This window comes from Vulpes vulpes, chromosome 7 (assembly GCF_048418805.1).
Source record: "Vulpes vulpes isolate BD-2025 chromosome 7, VulVul3, whole genome shotgun sequence".
Classification (NCBI taxonomy): domain Eukaryota; kingdom Metazoa; phylum Chordata; class Mammalia; order Carnivora; family Canidae; genus Vulpes; species Vulpes vulpes.
The window spans coordinates 67,971,562-67,990,246 of record NC_132786.1 but is presented as its reverse complement, the minus strand read 5'-3'; positions in this window follow the sequence as shown (position 1 = coordinate 67,990,246).

Below are 18,685 nucleotides of genomic sequence, written 5' to 3'. Positions count from 1 at the left end.
ACAGATGCAGTGAAATGCCAGGACACCTGCACCCCAGTGTTTATAGCAGCAATGTCCACAATAGCCAAACTGTAGAAGGAGCGTCAGTGTCCATGGAAAGATGAATGGATAAAGAAGATGTGGTCTATGTATACAATGGAATATTACTCAGCCATTAGAAACGACAAATACCCACCATTTGCTTCAACGTGGATGGAACTGGAGGGTATTATGCTGAGTGAAATAAGTCAGTCGGAAAAGGACAAACATTGTATGGTCTCATTCATTTGGGGAATATAAAAAATAGTGAAAGGGAATAAAGGGGAAAGGAGAGAAAATGAGTGGGAAATATTGGAAAGGGAGGCAGAACATGAGAGACTCCTAACTCTGGGAAACAAACAAGGGGTTGTAGAAAGGGAGATGGGTAGGGGGTGGGGGTGACTGGGTGACAGGCACTGAGGGGGGCACTTGATGGGATGAGTACTGGGTTTTATTCTATATGTTGGCAAATTGAACACCAGTAAAAATAAATTTTAAAAAGGAAAAATTTTAGAAGAAAAAATTGATCTGAAATCTGTTGCCATAAACCAGGTTTAAATCATAATACGATGCTGAAGCTTTATTTACAACCAGAACATAATTCTTAATAAAGTAATTTTGACAATGGTAGAAAATCATGAGCTGAAATACAGTATTCAGAGATTTCATGACTTGTGAAGAAGAGGTGATGGTCATACAACAGATATATGTGAAACAGGAATTGGCTTGAGTATGGAATGAAACTGAAGAAAATAATAGAGATTAAACTGAAATGTTGCTTCATGGTTAGCATATGGCAGTAATAAAACGTTTAAGGTTAATAAATCAAGTAGTGAAAGATGAAGCATATTTAAAGATACAGTAATAAACAGTAAGAAATATTAACTTGGATTGGATGATTAAAAAAGAAAAATATTTTAAATGTATTTTATCTTGCTTATGTTAGGGAACCAGTATATAATGTATAAAGAGAAATTTATAAAAGGATATGTTACTATTTATAAAGTACAGTTTACACCCTATGAATGTGTTGTTAAAAGATAACTGAACACACTGGGTGTTGTTCTGTATGTTGGTAAATTGAACACCAATAAAAAATAAATTTATTAAAAAAAAAGAAATTGGACATAAGTTAATAAAAATAAATGATTCAAATATAATTATACATATATTAATTTAGAATATGTTTAGAAGCTTAACACTGATGTATGTACCCAAATATACAAATTATATTACTAACATTTATTATTAAATGATACCTATAAGTATATTGATAGATTTTGGGGAAAAGTCTGGAAATTTGATACTATAATTAAGCAGTATGAATTATATGGTTTTACATATTTTTCCTTTTTCTTGTCTAAGTATAATCCCAAATAAAATAAGTAATTTATGTAACAAAAAAAAGATAACTGAACAAACATACAGAATTGGTTATATGGAAATAGACCACAAAGTAAAATGTTTTTAAAATAAAGAGATAAAAATAATATAGATTAGTATAAAATGCAAGAGAATGCAATATACATTTATTGGACATGTCAGTAAATATTACTGAATTTCTATTCTCTCAATGTGACAATGTCTTTCACCAGATAAATTATGGCTTATTTCTTCAATTCATTTAGGTCTCTTTCCCATTATTTGATTATCAGAAAAGTCTTATTTCAGAAGTCAATGTTAAATTATCATATGTTCCTTACCCTGTTTTACTTTTATTCACAGCATTAACCATTTCTCATATTTTACAATGATTTTATTATTTCTTCTCCATAATGGAATGTAAATATAAGAGTTGTGACATTTTACCTATTTTTTTTATCAATGGTATCTTCCCAATCCTTGACACAATGCCCAACCCAATGTAGATGTTTAAAAAACAATTTTGGAAGTGATGACAGCAAGATAAAGGACTAATTGGTATTTGGCCTTCATCTCCCTTAAGAAATTCGGATTAGTAACTATCCACAGACAAGAACACATTTGTAAAAAACTCAAAAACCAGAGATGTGGCTGAAACAGACCTTTCAAGCACACAAACAGAAACCATCTATATTAGAGAGAAAAGTAGGATCTTTTTCACTTTAACTGTGCCTTTCCTCCCCCAGACCAGTAACATGCTGCTGAGGAATCTCCTTGGCCTGTGATTTCTAAAGTCAGGAAATTAGATTCCAAAGCAGACATTAAGCTGCCTTGGAATTCTGGAGCATTTCCCAGGAGTCCCATTTCTTTTTCATATCATGGAGAACACTGAGGAAATTGGAAGGGTTAGATCACCTAGGATCAGCTTTAAACAACAAAAAACAAAAAAGGGAGTAAATTTCACCAACCAGTGTGTAGATATTTGTGATAAAACCTTCTCCATGCTGTCAAACTTACCTGACCAAAAAACTCAGCCAGCAGCTTCAACCATCTATGAAGCTGAACTACAATTAGCAGTTTTGTGTGAATAAGGTCCTTAGCTAGTGGTCTTATCCACCTGTGGAACCAACCCTGTGACCTCATTTGACTGCAGAGCAGAGATAGCAATCCTATAGGGGTTGTCCAGTCTAGAGTGCCACCCAAATATGGAGCATAGCCTGAAACCCCATTGTACCTAGGACCAGTCAGGCTCCCTGCCCAACCGATCACAGCCAGTGGGCCTACCTGATCATGTAGTTCATCTGTAGCTATGTTCAAATGTCGCCTCCCTGAACACACAGACCAGTAAGTGGCACCACCTCTTAAGGGAGTAAACATGTAATACTTCCAGACCAGGGATGATTGGAAAGCCCAGGCTGTGGCGCAGCATGATCACAGAATTTGTCAAGCTCAGCTTGACATCTCAATCACTTGTAGAATCTGGCCAGTGGCACTGCCTGGGCAAGAATCACAGCATGCATCCCTATCTGTCCAGGGAGCCCAGTTAGTGGTTCCCCTTGAGTGCAAAGCCCAGCCAACTGCTCTGCTGTACTGCAGAATCTAGCTGGGGAACCCACCTGCCTAGCCAGTGGCCTTACCCATCCAGAGAGCCTAGCAGGGGCCCTGGCTAATCAAGGAGCATAGCTAGTGGAAATGCCAGATCACAGAGTCCAGCCAGCTGATCTGCTAAACCAGAACTTAAGTAGAGATCTTAGCTAACTTCTAAGCTCAGGAACTGGCCTCACCCAAACACAATCTGGTGGGGGAATTCTGCATTGTATCCTATAGGCTAGCCTAGCTGGAACATCAGGTCGAGATGGTTGGTAAATATATTTCTCTGTCAAAGTGAATATGTAAATAGTGTAACAAATGACTGCTTTCTCAAGTGTGCAGGCACCAATATAAAGATACAAGGAATGTGAAGACAACAGGGAACACAACACCACCAATGGAAATGAATATATCTCCGATAACCCATCTTAAAGGAAAAGAAATATATGAACTGATTGAGAATTCAGAATAATTCTTTTCAAAAAATTCAACACACTAAAAGAAAACCCAAAGAGACAACTAAATGAAATTACAAAAATAGTACATGAGAAAATGAGATGTTTAACAAAGAAAAACAAAAACAAAAATCCTATAACTGAAGAATACAATGATTGAATGGAAAATTGAATAACAAGCTTCAGAGAGACTTAATCAGAAGAATAAATTGTTAAATTTGAAAACAAGTCATTTAAAACTAGCTATTCAGAGGAGATAAAACAAAACAAAAAAAAAAGAAAAAATGAAAATGTCTACAGGACTTACAGGAAATCATCAAAGTATACAATAGGAACATAATAGGAGTCTCAGAGGGAAGAGAGAGTCTATTTAGAGAAAAATGATTGAAAACTCCCAAATTTGAGTAAAGATATGAATATCCAGGTATAGGAAGCTCAAAGAGTCCCAAGTAGATTTAAGTCATGTATAAGTGTTCACTGAGACACAATATAAGAAAAACTGTGATAATGCAAAAATAAAACTTAGAAATAAACAAGAGAAACCAGATTCATCACATACAAGGGAACCCCCATAAAACTATTAGCAGATTTTTCAGCAGGGGCCTGGTAGGCCAGGATATCATGGGATGATGTATTTAAAAAATTCTCTACCTGTGAAGCTGCTATTCAGAAAGGAAGGAGAGATAAAAAGTCCACCCCTACCAAAAATAAAATGGAAGAATTAATTATCACTAGAATTTCATTATAAGAAACACTAAAGAGAGTTCTTCAAGTCAATGTAAAACTATGCCAATTAGCAATGTAAAGCATATGAATATATAAAATTCACCAATAAAGGTAAATATGTGGTCAAATTCAGAATTTTTGGAATTTGTAATAAAAACTGTTAACTTTAGTAAAAGTTAAAAGACAAACATTAAAATACCTATAAATATAATGATTTGATAATGAATATACAATGTTAAAAATATAAATTGCAACACTAACATCAAATATAAGCAGTGAAAGTAAAATTATAGACTTTTTGTCTTTGATCAAATTTAAATTGTAATCAGCTTAAAATAGGGTGTTATAACTATATGATATTTTATGTAAGTCTCATTGCAATCAGAAAGAATAAATCTGCTGTAGATAAAAAATTATATAAAGTGAAAGACTCAAAACATACCATCACAAAAAGTGATCAAATCACAAAGAAAATAAGAGATAAAGAAAGGAAGAAGGTAATTGTACATCAAAACAATTAACAAGATGGCAACAGAAAGTCCTCATCTATAAATAATCACTTTACACAGAAATTGATTGAATTTTCCTGTCAAAGATATAGATTGATTGGATAAGCAAACAACATCAGAATATATAATTTCTAGAAGACACTCATTTCAGCTTTAAGTACAAATATAGGCTGATAGTGAAGGGATGGAAAAAAAGATATTCCATGTAAATGATAACCAAAAGCATAACCCAGGGGGCTATGCATATATCAGATACAATATACTTATTTCAATAACTCACCAGAGACAAAGAAGTTCCTGAGTGATAAAAGGGGCCAATTCATCAAGAAGAATTGACCATCATATTGTCAATATATGTAACCCAACATCAGAGCAGCTAAATATATGAAGCAAATACTAACAGATCTGAAGAGAGTTACAGACAAAATACTGTAATAATAGGGAATTCAATACCTCACTTTCAAGAATGATTGGATGGTCCAGATAAAAAATCAATATGGAAACATAGGACCTGAATGATACTTCAGATCAATTGGACCAAACACACATAGAACATTCCATCAACAGCAACAGTATACATATTCCCTCAAGTACACACAGAACATTCTCCATTATAGATCCTATGGTAGGTTATAAGACAAGCCCTAATTTATGAAGATAGAAATAGGGATCCCTGGGTGGCACAGCAGTTTGGCGCCTGCCTTTGGCCCAGGGCATGATCCTGGAGACCCGGGATCGAATCCCACATCGGGCTCCCGGTGCATGGAGCCTGCTTCTCCCTCTGACTGTGTCTCTGCCTCTCTCTCTCTGTATGACTATCATAAATAAATAAAAAAAATAAAAAAAAATAAATTTTTGAAGATAGAAATAATACAAAGTATCATTTCTGACTATAATAGAATAAAACTAGAATTCAATAGCAGGAAGAAAAAAATAAATTTACAAATTTATAATTGATCAAAGAAAAAATCAAAAGGGGAAGAAATTGAGACAAATAAAAATAGAAACAAAATATACCAATATTTATGAAATGATACAAAAACAGTTCTAAGAGGAAAGTCCTTTATTGGGAGGAGAGAAACAAACAGGTCAACCAACAATGTTAAGGACTCAGAGTTTTTACTACTAGAGTGACAAATGCAAGTGTGATGTTAGTGATGCACTTAAAACTATCAATATAGGAAATATTTGTCAGTTATAGTTGAAAATATGTACAGTAGCACATAGCCCATATTTTAGCTCTTATACCATTAAACCACTATATTCCTTCTCATGATCCACAATCAGCACAAAGACATCATATGCCAGGCATGAAGCTCAGCCCTGGAGACACTGTGATGGTCAAAATTAGACATGGAAACAATGAAGGTTTAAATATTTTGTTACAATAATGACTACCTGAATAATGTAAGAGCCTTCTTTATAGCATAATTATATTGGGCACAAAAGGAATGGTTTTTGTATTATGTTTCATTATCTAGCTTTTAAAGAATATTTACATACATTAAAATTAATCAGTTGGTATAAAAACATACCAATTTCTTTATGTACACCAAAACCAAAGTCTTCTCTTTAAAATAAGGGATTATAGTGGCTCAAATTATTTGACATGATCTTATCTAGTCATTTCATTTGGAGGAAATTTGGAAGAGAAAATCACATTTTGATGCCTCAAACTGATATGGTCATGAATAGGGATTTTTTTTAATGAATATGGATTAACTTGCATAGCAATTAGCAAGATTTAGGGACATATTTAAATTCTAGTATAATTTTTGGCTGCAACCAATCAGCAAGTTCACATCTAGATTTCAATGTTATTGTTATTTCTAATAGTTAAAATTTATGTAAATGTTACATACAGAATCATTGATTTTTTTCTTTAAACAATTAAAATTCATAGAGCATATATTAGAATACCTGATAATCCAGATATATGATCCAGCCTCTTCTTGTATTCCAGTTTTTAATTTTTGGATGATTCAAAAAGAAAAAAAAAGCCCCAAATTCCTGGAAAAAATAATGTAAAATTGCCAATTGAAGGAATGGGAGCATATACTCTCTTAGTAATATGCAATACCTTGATTCTCACCTACTTTTTATATCGTTTGGAATTTAGGAGTCAGGACAGTAATACTAATGGAATGATATGAATTCTACCATTTGAATCTAAGACAATGAGAAATATGAAAGGAAATAGAGTAGAATAAGGTCTCCCTATAGGAATAACATGCCCAGATTTAGGGTACGGCTTGTTTATACTGGTTACACCACAGGGACTATGATCCCCACCCACCAATTAAACCTAGAGTGATTTAATGGAGACTTTTGGTCCTGAGATCACATCGTCTGGAAAAAAAAAATCTTACTATCCAGTTGACCTAAATACAATAAAATTCTAATAAACAGAACATACGCAATTTAAATTTATGTATCTTGGCTTTTAAAATGTTCCATTAGCAATAAATACATATATTAATCTCTCCAACAAAAATTTTGAAGTGCGAAATTCAAAAACTGAAATTGGGGATGCCTGGATGGCTCAGCAGTTGAGCGTCTGCCTTTGGCTCAGGGCATGGTCCTGGAGTCCTGTGATCGAGTCCCACATCAGGCTCCCTGCATGGAGCCTGCTTCTCCCTCTGCCTGTGTGTGTCTCTGCCTCTCTCCCTCCATGCCTCTCATGAATAAATAAATAAAATCTTTAAAAAACCTGAAATTTATTACATAAATAAAAGAATTAAATTGAAAAGGAAAATTGAGATTTAGAAGCAAGTAAAGAAAATTAAGTTCACATGAAGGAGAATGCATTCAAAAAATTAAAAATTATACTGAATTAGGATACCAAAAAATATTATTTATTTTGTCTGGAACTATAACATTTGATATTTTTTGTAAGTACCTGAACGAACTCTGGAAGTTTTTACAAAAACAGCAAATGCATCTTTGTAGAATAACTATGTATACATTATAGTCATTTCTATAAGAATTGTAGATTTAAAAGATTAATCAAGTGTCTTGAGTCTTTCTTGAAAGAGGTATGTAAATCAGTTTTTTATATTATATTTTATAATGATAAAATTCATTTAACATAAAATTTACCATTTGAACCATTTTGAGGAAGCTTTTAAAACCAATTTCCTGTCTTTTCATTGCTGTTATTAAAGTATAGTAAACATGCAATGTTGCATTAGTTTGCAGTGTATATATAGTGAGTTGAAAATTCTACACATTATATACAACGCTCACCGGGATATGTGTAGTTACCATCTGTCACCAAAGTTATTACAATATTATGAACCGTGTCTCCCATGCTGTACTGTATACTCTCATAATTTATTTATTTTGTAACAGAAAGTTTATACTTCTCAATCCCCTTCACCTATTTCACTCATTCCCCAGCTGCCTCCCTTCTGGTAACCACCAATTTATTTTCTATATTTATAAATGTTCTTTTTTATTTCAGTTTCTTTGTTTATTTGGTTATTCTTTTTCAGGATTCTGCATATACATGAAATCATACAGCATTTGTCTTTTCCAGTTATATTTATTTCACTCAGCATAATACTTTCTAGATTCAGCCATGTTGTCATGAACGACAAGATTACATAAGATTACTTTTATGGTTGGGACATCTGGGTGGCTCAGTGGTTGAGGGCCATGTGTCTTTGGCTCAGGGCGTGAAGCTGGGTCCAGGAATTGAGTCCCACATCAGGCTCCCTGCAAGAAGCCTGCTTCTCTCTCTCTGCTTACGTCTCTAACTCTCTCTCTCATGAATAAATAAATCTAAAAATAAATTTTTTAAAAAGATTACTTTTATGACTGAATAATGTTAAATTATGGGTGTGTATCATTTTATTTTTCCACTCATCTATTGATGGACACATAGGTTGCTTACATAACTTGGCTATCACAAATAATGATATAATAAACATGCAAGTAAATATAGTTTCAAATTAGTGTTTTGGTTTTCATTGGCTAAATATCCAGTAGAAGAATTACTGGATCATATGGTATTTTCATTTTTCGTTTTTTGAGGCATGTTCATGTTGTCCATAGCTGTTTTACCAATTTACATAGCCACCAACAGTGAATAAGTGATCCTTTTTCTTCACATTATTACCAACACTTTTTATTTTTCAGTTTTTGGTACTAGCCAATTGGACTAATGTAAGGTTATATTTGGTTTTGATCTTCATTTCCCTGATGATTAGTGATATTGAATATCTTTTCATCTGTATGTTAGCCATCTGTATGTCTTTTAACATTCAGTGGGTTGCCTTTTCATTGTTGATGGTTTCCACTACTCTGGAAAAGATTTTTATTCTTGAGTAGTTCTGATACCTTGCCTTTTGTTTCTATTGCTTCATGTTGTTAAGGGTGATGTCCAAGAGATTACAGCCTATCTTTATTTATGGCTTCTAATCTCACATTTAGGTCTTTAATACATTTTGAGTTTATTTTAGAGTATGGTGTAAGTAAGTGCCCAGTTTCATTCCCTTGCATTTAGCTGACCAGTTTTTCCCAGCACCATTTTTAGAAAAGATTATTTTCCCTCCATTCTTTATTTTGTATCCTATAACTTTGATGAATTTATGTATCCATTCTAGCAACGTTTTGGTCTTTGGGTCTTTGGGTTTCCATTTAGATGATCATATCACCTGCAAATAGTGAACATTTGACTTCTTCTTTGCCAATTTGAATGTCTTTTATATCTTTTTGTTGTCAGATTGCTGAGGCTAGAACTTCCAGTATGATATTAAATAACAATGGGGACTGTGGACATCTGTGTCTTGTTCCTGATTGTAGAAGAAATACGCTTACTTTTTCCCCACTGAGGATTATAGCAGTGGTGTGTTTTTTTGTACAATGCCTTGATGTTGAGGTATGGTCCCTCTAACCCTACTTCATTGAGCGTTTTTATCATGAATGAATGTTGTACTCTGTTGATGGCTGTTTTTTTTTTGCATCTATTGAAAGGACCATTTGGTTCTTATCCTTTCTGTTATTAATGTGGTCTATCAGATTGATTGATTGGCAGATATTGAATCATACTTGCAGCCCAGGAATAAATCCCACTTGATCATGGTGAATGATTCTGTAAATGTATTGTTAAATTTTATTTGCTAGTATTTTGTTGAGAATTTTTGTATCCATGTTCATCAGGGATATTGATCTGTATTTTTCTTTTTTAGTGGAGTCTTTATCTGGTATTGGAATCAGGGTAATGCTGGCCTCATAAAACAAATTTGGAAGTTTTCCTTTCATTTCTATATTTTGGAATAGTTGAGAGGAATAGGAATAAACTCTTCTTTAAATGTTTGGTAGAATTCACCTGCGATTCTATTTGGCCCTAGACTTTTGTTTATTGGGAGATTTTTGATTGCTGATTCAATTTTTTTGCAGGTTATTGGTCTGTTCAGGTTTTCTTTTTCTTCATGTTTCAATTTTGTTCATTTATATATATCTTCTAGAAATTAATCCATTTCTTCCATGTTGCCCAGTTTGTTGACATATTTTTTCATATTATCTTTTTATAATTATTTGTATTTTTGTGATATTAGCTGTTATTTCTCCCCTTTCATTTGCATTTTATTTATTTGGGTCCTTTCTCTTTTCTTTTTGATTACTCTGGCTACAGGATTATAAATTTTATTAATTTTCTCAAAGAGAAAATTACTGGGTTCCATGATGTATTGTATTGTTTGTTTTCATTTAATTGTCATCTTTTTTTCTGTTTTAATCTTTATTATTTCCCTTTTTCTGTTGGCTTTAGGCTTTGTTATTCTTTTTCTGACTTCTTTAGATGTAAGTTTAGGTTGCTTATTTGAATTTTCTTGCTTCTTGAGATAGGTCTCTATTTGTATATACTTTCCTTTTATGACCACCCAAGGGCTTTGGACCATCATGTTTTCCTTTGCATTTGTTTCCACATATTTTTTTAAAATATCTTATTTAATTTCTTGGCTAACACATTCATTCTTTAGTAGCATGTATTTTAACCTCCATGTATTTGTGGTTTTTCCAATTTTTTTCTTGTGGTTGATTTCAAGTTTCATAGCATTGTGGTCAGAAAGTATGCACATTATGATCTCAATCTTTTTGTATTCAGTGAGGTCTGATTTGTGACCTAGTATGTGATCTATTCTGGAGACTGTTTCTTTATATATATATATATATATATATATATATATATATAAATTTATTTTTTATTGGTATTCAATTTGCCAACATATAGAATAACACCCAGTGCTCATCCTGTCAAAGTGCCCACCTCAGTGCCCATCACCCAGTCACCCCCACCCCCTGCCCACCTCCCCTTCCACTACCCCTAGTTTGTTTCCCAGAGTTAGGAGTCTTTCAGGTTCTGTCTCCCTTTCTTATATTTCCCACTTATTTTTTCTCCTTTCCCCTTTATTCCCTTTCATTATTTTTTATATTCCCCAAATGAATGAGATAGGGGGTGTAGCACAAAATGGAGTTAGTCCTGCTCTGCTTGTCCAGGGGTAGGGGATTTTTGTTAAATTTCCTGGGTCCCACAATCAATGGGCAGATTATCTAAGAAAATCAGTAAGGAAACAATGGCTTTGAATGATACACTGGACCAGATGGACTTCAGAAATATATTAAGAACATTCCATCCTAAAGTAGTAGAATACACATCTTTTCGTAGATGGCTTTTAAGATGCTGAGGAATGTTCCCTCTATCCCTACACTCTGAAGAGTTTCAATCAGGAATGGATGCTGTATTTTGTCAAATGCTTTCTCTGCATCTATTGAGAGGATCCTAAGGTTCTTGGTTTTTCTCTTGTTGATATGATGAATCACATTGATTGTTTTACGAGTGTTGAACCAGCTTGTGTCCCGAGGATAAATCCTACTTGGTCATGGTGAATACTTTTCTTAATGTACTGTTGGATCCTATTGGCTAGTATCTTGTTGAGAATTTTTGCATCCATGTTCATCAGGGATATTGGTCTAAAATTCTCCATTTTGGTTGGGTCTTTGTCTGGTTTTGGAATTAAGGTGATGCTGGCCTCATAGAACAAGTTTGGAAGTACTCCATCTCTTTCTGAACAACTTTTGTAGAATAGGTATGGTTTCTTTTATAAATGTTTGATAGAATTCCCCTGGGAAGCCATCTGGCCCTGGACTTTTTGGTCTTGGGAGATTTTTGATGACCTCCTGGTTATTGGCCTGTTCAGGTTTTCTATTTCTTCCAGTTCCAATTTTGGTAGTTTGTGGCTTTCCAGAAATGCGTCCATTTTTTTCTAGATTGCCTAATTTATTGGCGTATAGCTGTTGATAGCATGTTTTTAAAATCGTTTGTATTTCCTTGGTGTTGGTAGTGATCTCTCCTTTCTCATTCATGATTTTATTAATTTGAGTCTTCTCTCTCTTCTTTTTAATAAGGCTGGCTAATGGTTTATCTATCATATTAATTCTTTCAAAGAACCAACTCCTAGTTTTGTTGATCTGTTCCACAGTTCTTCTGGCCTCTATTTCATTGAGTTCTGCTCGAATCTTTATTAACTGTCTTTTTCTGCTGGGTGTAGGATCTATTTGCTGTTTTTTCTCCAGCTCAATTAGGTGCAATGTTAGCTTTTGTATTTGAGTTCTTTACAGTTTTTGGATGGATGCTTGTATTGCGATGTATTTCCCCCTCAGGACTGCTTTTGCTGTATCCCAAAGATTTTGAATGGTTGTATCCTCATTCTCATTAGTTTCCATGAATCTCTTTAATTCTTCCTTAATTTCCTGGTTGACCCTTTCATCTTTCAGCAGGATGGTCTTTAACCTCCACGTGTTTGAATTTCTTCCAAATTTCTTCTTGTGGTTTAGTTCTAGTTTCAAAGCATTATGCTCTGAAAATATGCGGGGATGATCCCAATCTTTTGGTATTGGTTAAGACCTGATTTGTGACCCAGTATGCGGTCTATTCTGGAGAAAGTTCCATGTGCACTTGAGAAGAATGTATATTCAGTTGAGTGTGGATGTAAAGTTCTGTAGATATCTGTGAAATCCATCTGGTCCAGTGTATCATTTAAAGCTCTTGTTTCTTTGGAGAAGTTGTGCTTCGAATATCTGTCAATTACAGAAGTGCCATGTTCAAGTCTACCAGTATAAGTGTATTATCTAATAGTGTCTTAACTTTGGTTAATAATTGATTGATACACTTGGCAGCTGTCACTTAGGAGCATGGATATTCATGATTGTTAAGTCCTCTTGTTGGATGGATCCTTTAAGTATGATATAATGTCACTTTTCATCTCTTACTACAGCCTTTGGGATAAACTTTAATTTATCTGATATGAGGATGGCTACCCCTGCTTTCTTTTGAGGATCATCTGAATGGTAAATGGTTCTCCAATCTCTTATTTTCAGGCTGTAGGTGTCTTTATGTCTAAAATGAGTCTCTTATAGACAGAAAATAGATGGGTCTTGCTTTTTTTTATCCAGTCTGAAACCCTGAGCCTTTTGATGGGATCAAGTCCATTCACGTTCAGAGTTACTATTGAGATACGAATTTAGTGTCATCATAATACCTATTCAATCCATGTTTTTGTGGATTGTTTCCTTGGACTTCCTGTTTCTTTTACAGAGTCCTCCTTAATATTTCTTCAGAGCTGGTTTGGTGGTCATATATTCTTTCAGTTTCTGCCGATCTTGGAAGCTCTTTATCTCTCTTTCTATTCTGAATGAGAGCCTTGCTGGATAAAGTATTCTTGGGTGCATGTTCTTCTCATTTAGGACCCTGAATATATCCTGCCAGCCCTTTCTGGCCTGCCAGGTCTCTGTGGAGAGGTCTGCTGTTAACCTAATGCTTCTCCACATAAAGGTTAGGGATCCCTTGTCTCCTGCGGCTTTAAGGATCTTCTCTTTATCTTTGGAATTTGCAAGCTTCACTATTAAATGTCGCGGTGTTGAGCTGTTTTAATTGATTTTAGGGGGCAATCTCTCTATCTCCTGGATCTGAAGATCTGTTTCCCTTCCCAAGTTAGGGATGTTCTCAGCTATGATTTGTTCAAATACATATTCTGGACCTCTGTCCCTTTCGGCACCCTCAGGAACCCCAATTAAAAGTAGAATTTTTCCTTCTGAGGCTATCATTTTTTTCCCTCAACCTATCCTCAGGATCTTTTCATTGTTTTCTTTTTTTCCCTCAACTTCCTTCCGTGCCATCAACTTGTCTTTTGTGTCACTCACTAGCTCTTTTGCCTCTTTAACCCTCATTGTTAGGACCTCCAGTTTTTATTGCATCTCATTGATTTTAATTTCAGCCTGATTAGATCTAAATTTAGCAATCATGAAGCTCTTGAATCCTTTATGCTTTTTTCCAGAGCCACCAGTAGCTTTATAATTGTGCTTCTGAATTGGCTTTCTGACATGGAATTGTAATCCAAATTCTGTAACTCTGTGGGAGAGAGTACTGTTTCTGATTCTTCTTTTGTGGTGAGTTCTTCTTTCTAACCATTTTGCTCAGTGCAGAGTGGCTAAAGACAAGTTGTAGTGGAAAACGGAAGGAAAAAGAGAAAAAAAAGGGGGGGGAGGACAACAAACAAAAAACAAGGAGGGATATCCTATGTTCTATATACTGTAAGTCCCTCAACTTCCCCTGGAGCTTTCCAGGGCTGCTTAGTCAAGAACTTGCTCTTCCCCTGTCCTTCCAGCTGGTCTTCTTGGGATGGGGCCTGCTGTGCTGATTCTCAGGCCTGTGGCCCTGGCTGAGCTGCCTTGCCCTCTGCCAGGTGCATGCCTCAGGGAGAGCTGTTTACCCCATGAGGCCTCTCATCTCTGGCAGCCCTGCTCCATCCCAGGCACAGAGTGACACCAGGAGGAACAACCTCACTGATGGTGGCCAGCTCTCCAGCACTGGAGTCAGCTCCTGCAGTACTACCGCTGCTCCCAAACCACACTGGCCTGGATGCTCCAGGGGTGGGGGTCACTGATATGCACAGCTGAGGGGCTCCCAATGTCATGAGTGTCCTCGCTGTCCTGGGCCCTCCCCATCTCTACCTTTCCCGGGGGAGTGCAGGATCCTGGGCTGTGTCTTCCGGCACCCTGGGCTCTGGGGCCTTCGCTGCTGGAATCGTGCTCCTGGGCCTGCACAGCCACCTCCGTCCGGAGCTGCCTGAGCTGCCACTTGAGCTGCTCCTGAGGCCCTGCCGGGTGGGTGCTCCAGGCCTTTAGGGAGCTCGGCCCTCGGTGTGTGGCATGCTCTCCCTCAGGGTGCCCCCCCCTGTGTTAGTGACCCTGGGACCCTGGGGGCTCCACTGCCCCTCCCGGGATCCTGCCTGAGTTCCCTGCGAGTACCTTTCCATCCGGGAAGATTGGTAAATTTCCCTCTTCTCTGGACTGGGCTTTCCTGTCCTGGGGGCTCCCCTGCCTGGCCTTAGCCCATCTCCTCGCAGGGGCTACTCCCTCTTGGATGCTCTATCATCTGTCTATCTATCTATCATCTATCTATCTATCATCTATCTATCTATCTATCTATCTATCTATTATTTATTTATTTATTTATTTATTTATTTATTTTCCATCTTCCTACCTTGATAGAAGTGTGTACTCTTCTCACTGTAGCATTCCAGCTGTTCTCTCTTTAAATCTCAGGCCGAATTCAAAGGTTATCAGGATGATTTGAAGTTATCTAGGTAGGTTGGTGGGGCCAGGTGACTTGAAGATCCTATTCTTCCACCATCTTGCCCCTAAATACCTCTGTTTTGTTTTTTCAATGTTATCCTTCCCCAGCGCAGTTTGCAGCATCAGAGGTGGTATTTCCATCATTATGGTTACTTCATCTCCTGCCATTCTCTATGTGATTTCTTTATCCTTTTTTTGTACAGAAACTGTTCAATCAGCTCTCAGTTTCTGTTGAAGAGAAATTGCTGTAATTGTAGGTGTAGATTTTGTGTGTTCATGGGTTATGAGTTCAAGTTCTTCCTACACTGCCGTTTATACTCCCCTCATTAAAGATACTTGTATAATTCAGTGACATTAACTACATTCACATTGTTGTACAAACAATAAATATCATCCACCTCCAGAATTTGTTTCATCTAGCAAAGTTGAGATTATAGCCATTAACCATTAACAACTCATTATCTTCTCCTCCAAACCCCTAGCAACCACCATTTTACTTTCTTTTTCTATAAATTTATCTATGTTAAGTACCTTCTGTAAATAATACTAGTTTTACTTGGCATTATGTCCTCAAGGTTCATCAGTATTGTACTGTGTCTACTAATTACTTCTTACTTTTAATGTCATAGAAAAGCCTTTGCCCTCACAGCAGAAATGGAGGGCCATACTTCTCATCAATGAAGCCCTTATGAATGGATGAGTGAAATATAATGTGTCAACTTTATGAAAACAAGAGCCTGACTACACGAGAGGAATCCAGAAAGACTAGCATAAAGAGCACTATACAAAGCTGCTCAGTGATTCTCTTCTTACACATGCACCCCTGAAACCATCAATGCAACCAACCACCCCTTCAGGAAATGAAGCATGTTAGTTAGGCTACCTAGCATTTCTGTAAAGTATGTTACAATAAGATTTAATTGAGGATTGAAATTTTTATATTTAATTTTTTATATTTAACATTTACTTTATGCTATATTTAAGTTTTCAGGGAAAAAATAATGTAAGTTTAAATTCCTGGCCAAGAATGATTGTTATTATAAGTAAATTTCAATTTAATGGCTTCACTACATGTGAGGAAATTTTGCTATCTTAATGATAGTAATAAATTTCATAATAAAAAATAGAACTGGCTTCATATAATGTAGCATTTACTATATATTTTTGAGCATATTTTACCTTACCTCTAAATTAATTAAACAAGCTTTATTGATATAAAATTGACATAAAACTGAATAAATGTTAGATATAGAGCAATTATTTGTTATATGTACATATTGTAAAATGATTATGATAGGGATAGTTAATACCTTCACCATCTACTTATTTACTATTTTTTATGTATCATGAGAACATTTAAGATCTATTCTCTTAGCCACTTTTAAATATACAGTACAGTAGTGTTAACTAGAATCATCATATTAGATGTTATCTTCAGAATCATCATATGTTATCATCAGAACTTACGAGAGGAAGCTTGTATATTTTGACCAATATCTCCTCATTTCTCCCACATTCCTGAGTAACCATCACTCTATTGTGTTTCTGTGAGGCTAGCCTTTTTAGATTCCACAAGGTAAGGTCATACTTTGACTTTACTTATTTCTGTCTGACTTAGTATATCTTTCAGTCCATTTATGTTTTCACAGATGGCAGAATTTCTTATGGCTGAATAATATTCCATTATATACACTTACAGCAATCTTTTTTTACCCATTCATTACATTGTTGGGCAAAAAATGTTTTCATATCATAGCTGTTATGAATATTACTGCAATGAATATTATAGCACAAATATCTCTTTGATATCCTTATTTTATTGAGCTATATACCCAAACATGGGATTACTAGATAACACACTAGTTCAGTTTTAATTGCTTGAGGATCATACAAACTATTTTCTATAATAACTTCACCAACTCACATTCCAACCAACAGTGAACAAGGTTTCCCATTGACTCACAATCTAGATAACACATGTTATCTCTTGTCTTCTCACTGATAGCCGTCTAATGGATGTGAATTGATATTGTGGTTTAAATTTTTGTTTCCATAGTGTTAGAGAATTTGAGTAACTTTTCATGTACCTGTTATTATTTGTGTGCCTTCTTTGGCAAAAATACTCAGATTTCCTCTGCTCATATTAAATTGGATTATTTAATGCTTTTCTATTGAGTCATATGACTTGTTTTTATATTTTGGAATAAACCCTTATCAGATATATGATTTGCAAAGGTTGTCTCCTATCCATAGGTTGCATTCCATTTTATTGATGATTACCTTTGTTGTGCAGCAGCTTTTCTAGATTGATGTACTCTGACTTGTTTATATTTGCTTTTGGTGTCAAATCCAAAAGCAATGCCAAAATTAATGCCAAGGAAATTACCCACTATATTTTCTTTTAGGAGTTTTAGGCTTTAAGTCATAGCCTCAATTCCTTAATCCATTATGAGTTGTTTTTATGTGTGGTGTATTATGGTGGTTTAGTTACATTCTTTTGCATAGTTTAGTTTTACTAATACTATTTATTTAAAAGACTTTCATTTTCATGCTGTATATTCTTGGCTTTTAGTTATAAATTTATTGACCGTATATTAGTGATTTTATTTTGGGAATCTCTATTCTGTTCCACTGATCTAAGTTTCTCTTTGTATGCTACAACCATATTGTTTTGATTACTATAGCTTTGTAATATACTTTGAAATTCGTGTGTGATGCTTCCAGATTTCTTTATTTTAAGATTGGTTTGAGAGACACCTGCATGGCTCAGTTGGTTAAGCATCTGCCTTTGGCTTAGGTCATGATCCCTCAGTCCTGGGATCAAGCCTCTCATCGGGCTCTCCGATCAGTAGGAAGCCGTCTTTTCTTCTCCTCCCTCTGTCATCTTCTCTGCTTGTGCCCTCCCACTGTTGAATAAATAAATAAAATTAAAAAAGGATTGCTTTGGATATCTAGGATATTTTGTCTCTCTTTACACACTTAAGGATGTTTTATTCTATTGGTTTGAAAAAAGCCATTGAAATGTTGATAGAGATTTTGTTTAATCACTAGATATCTTGAATAGTATGGACATTTTAAAAATGTTAATTGTTTTATCAATAAAACAAAGAGCTTTTTAAATTTAATTTAATAATTTAAGTTCAATTTGTCAACATATAGTATATCACCCAGTGGTCATCCTACCAAGCACCCTCCAGAGTGCCTGTCACCCAGTTACCCTATCCTTCCACCCACCTCCCTCCCCTTCTGCAACCCTTGTTTGTTTCACAGAGTTAGGAGTCTCTCATGATTTGTCTTCCTCTCTGATTTTCCCCACTCAGCTCCCCTCCTTTCCCTTTTGACTCCTTTCACTATTTCTTATATTCTATAATTGTCTTTCTCTGATTG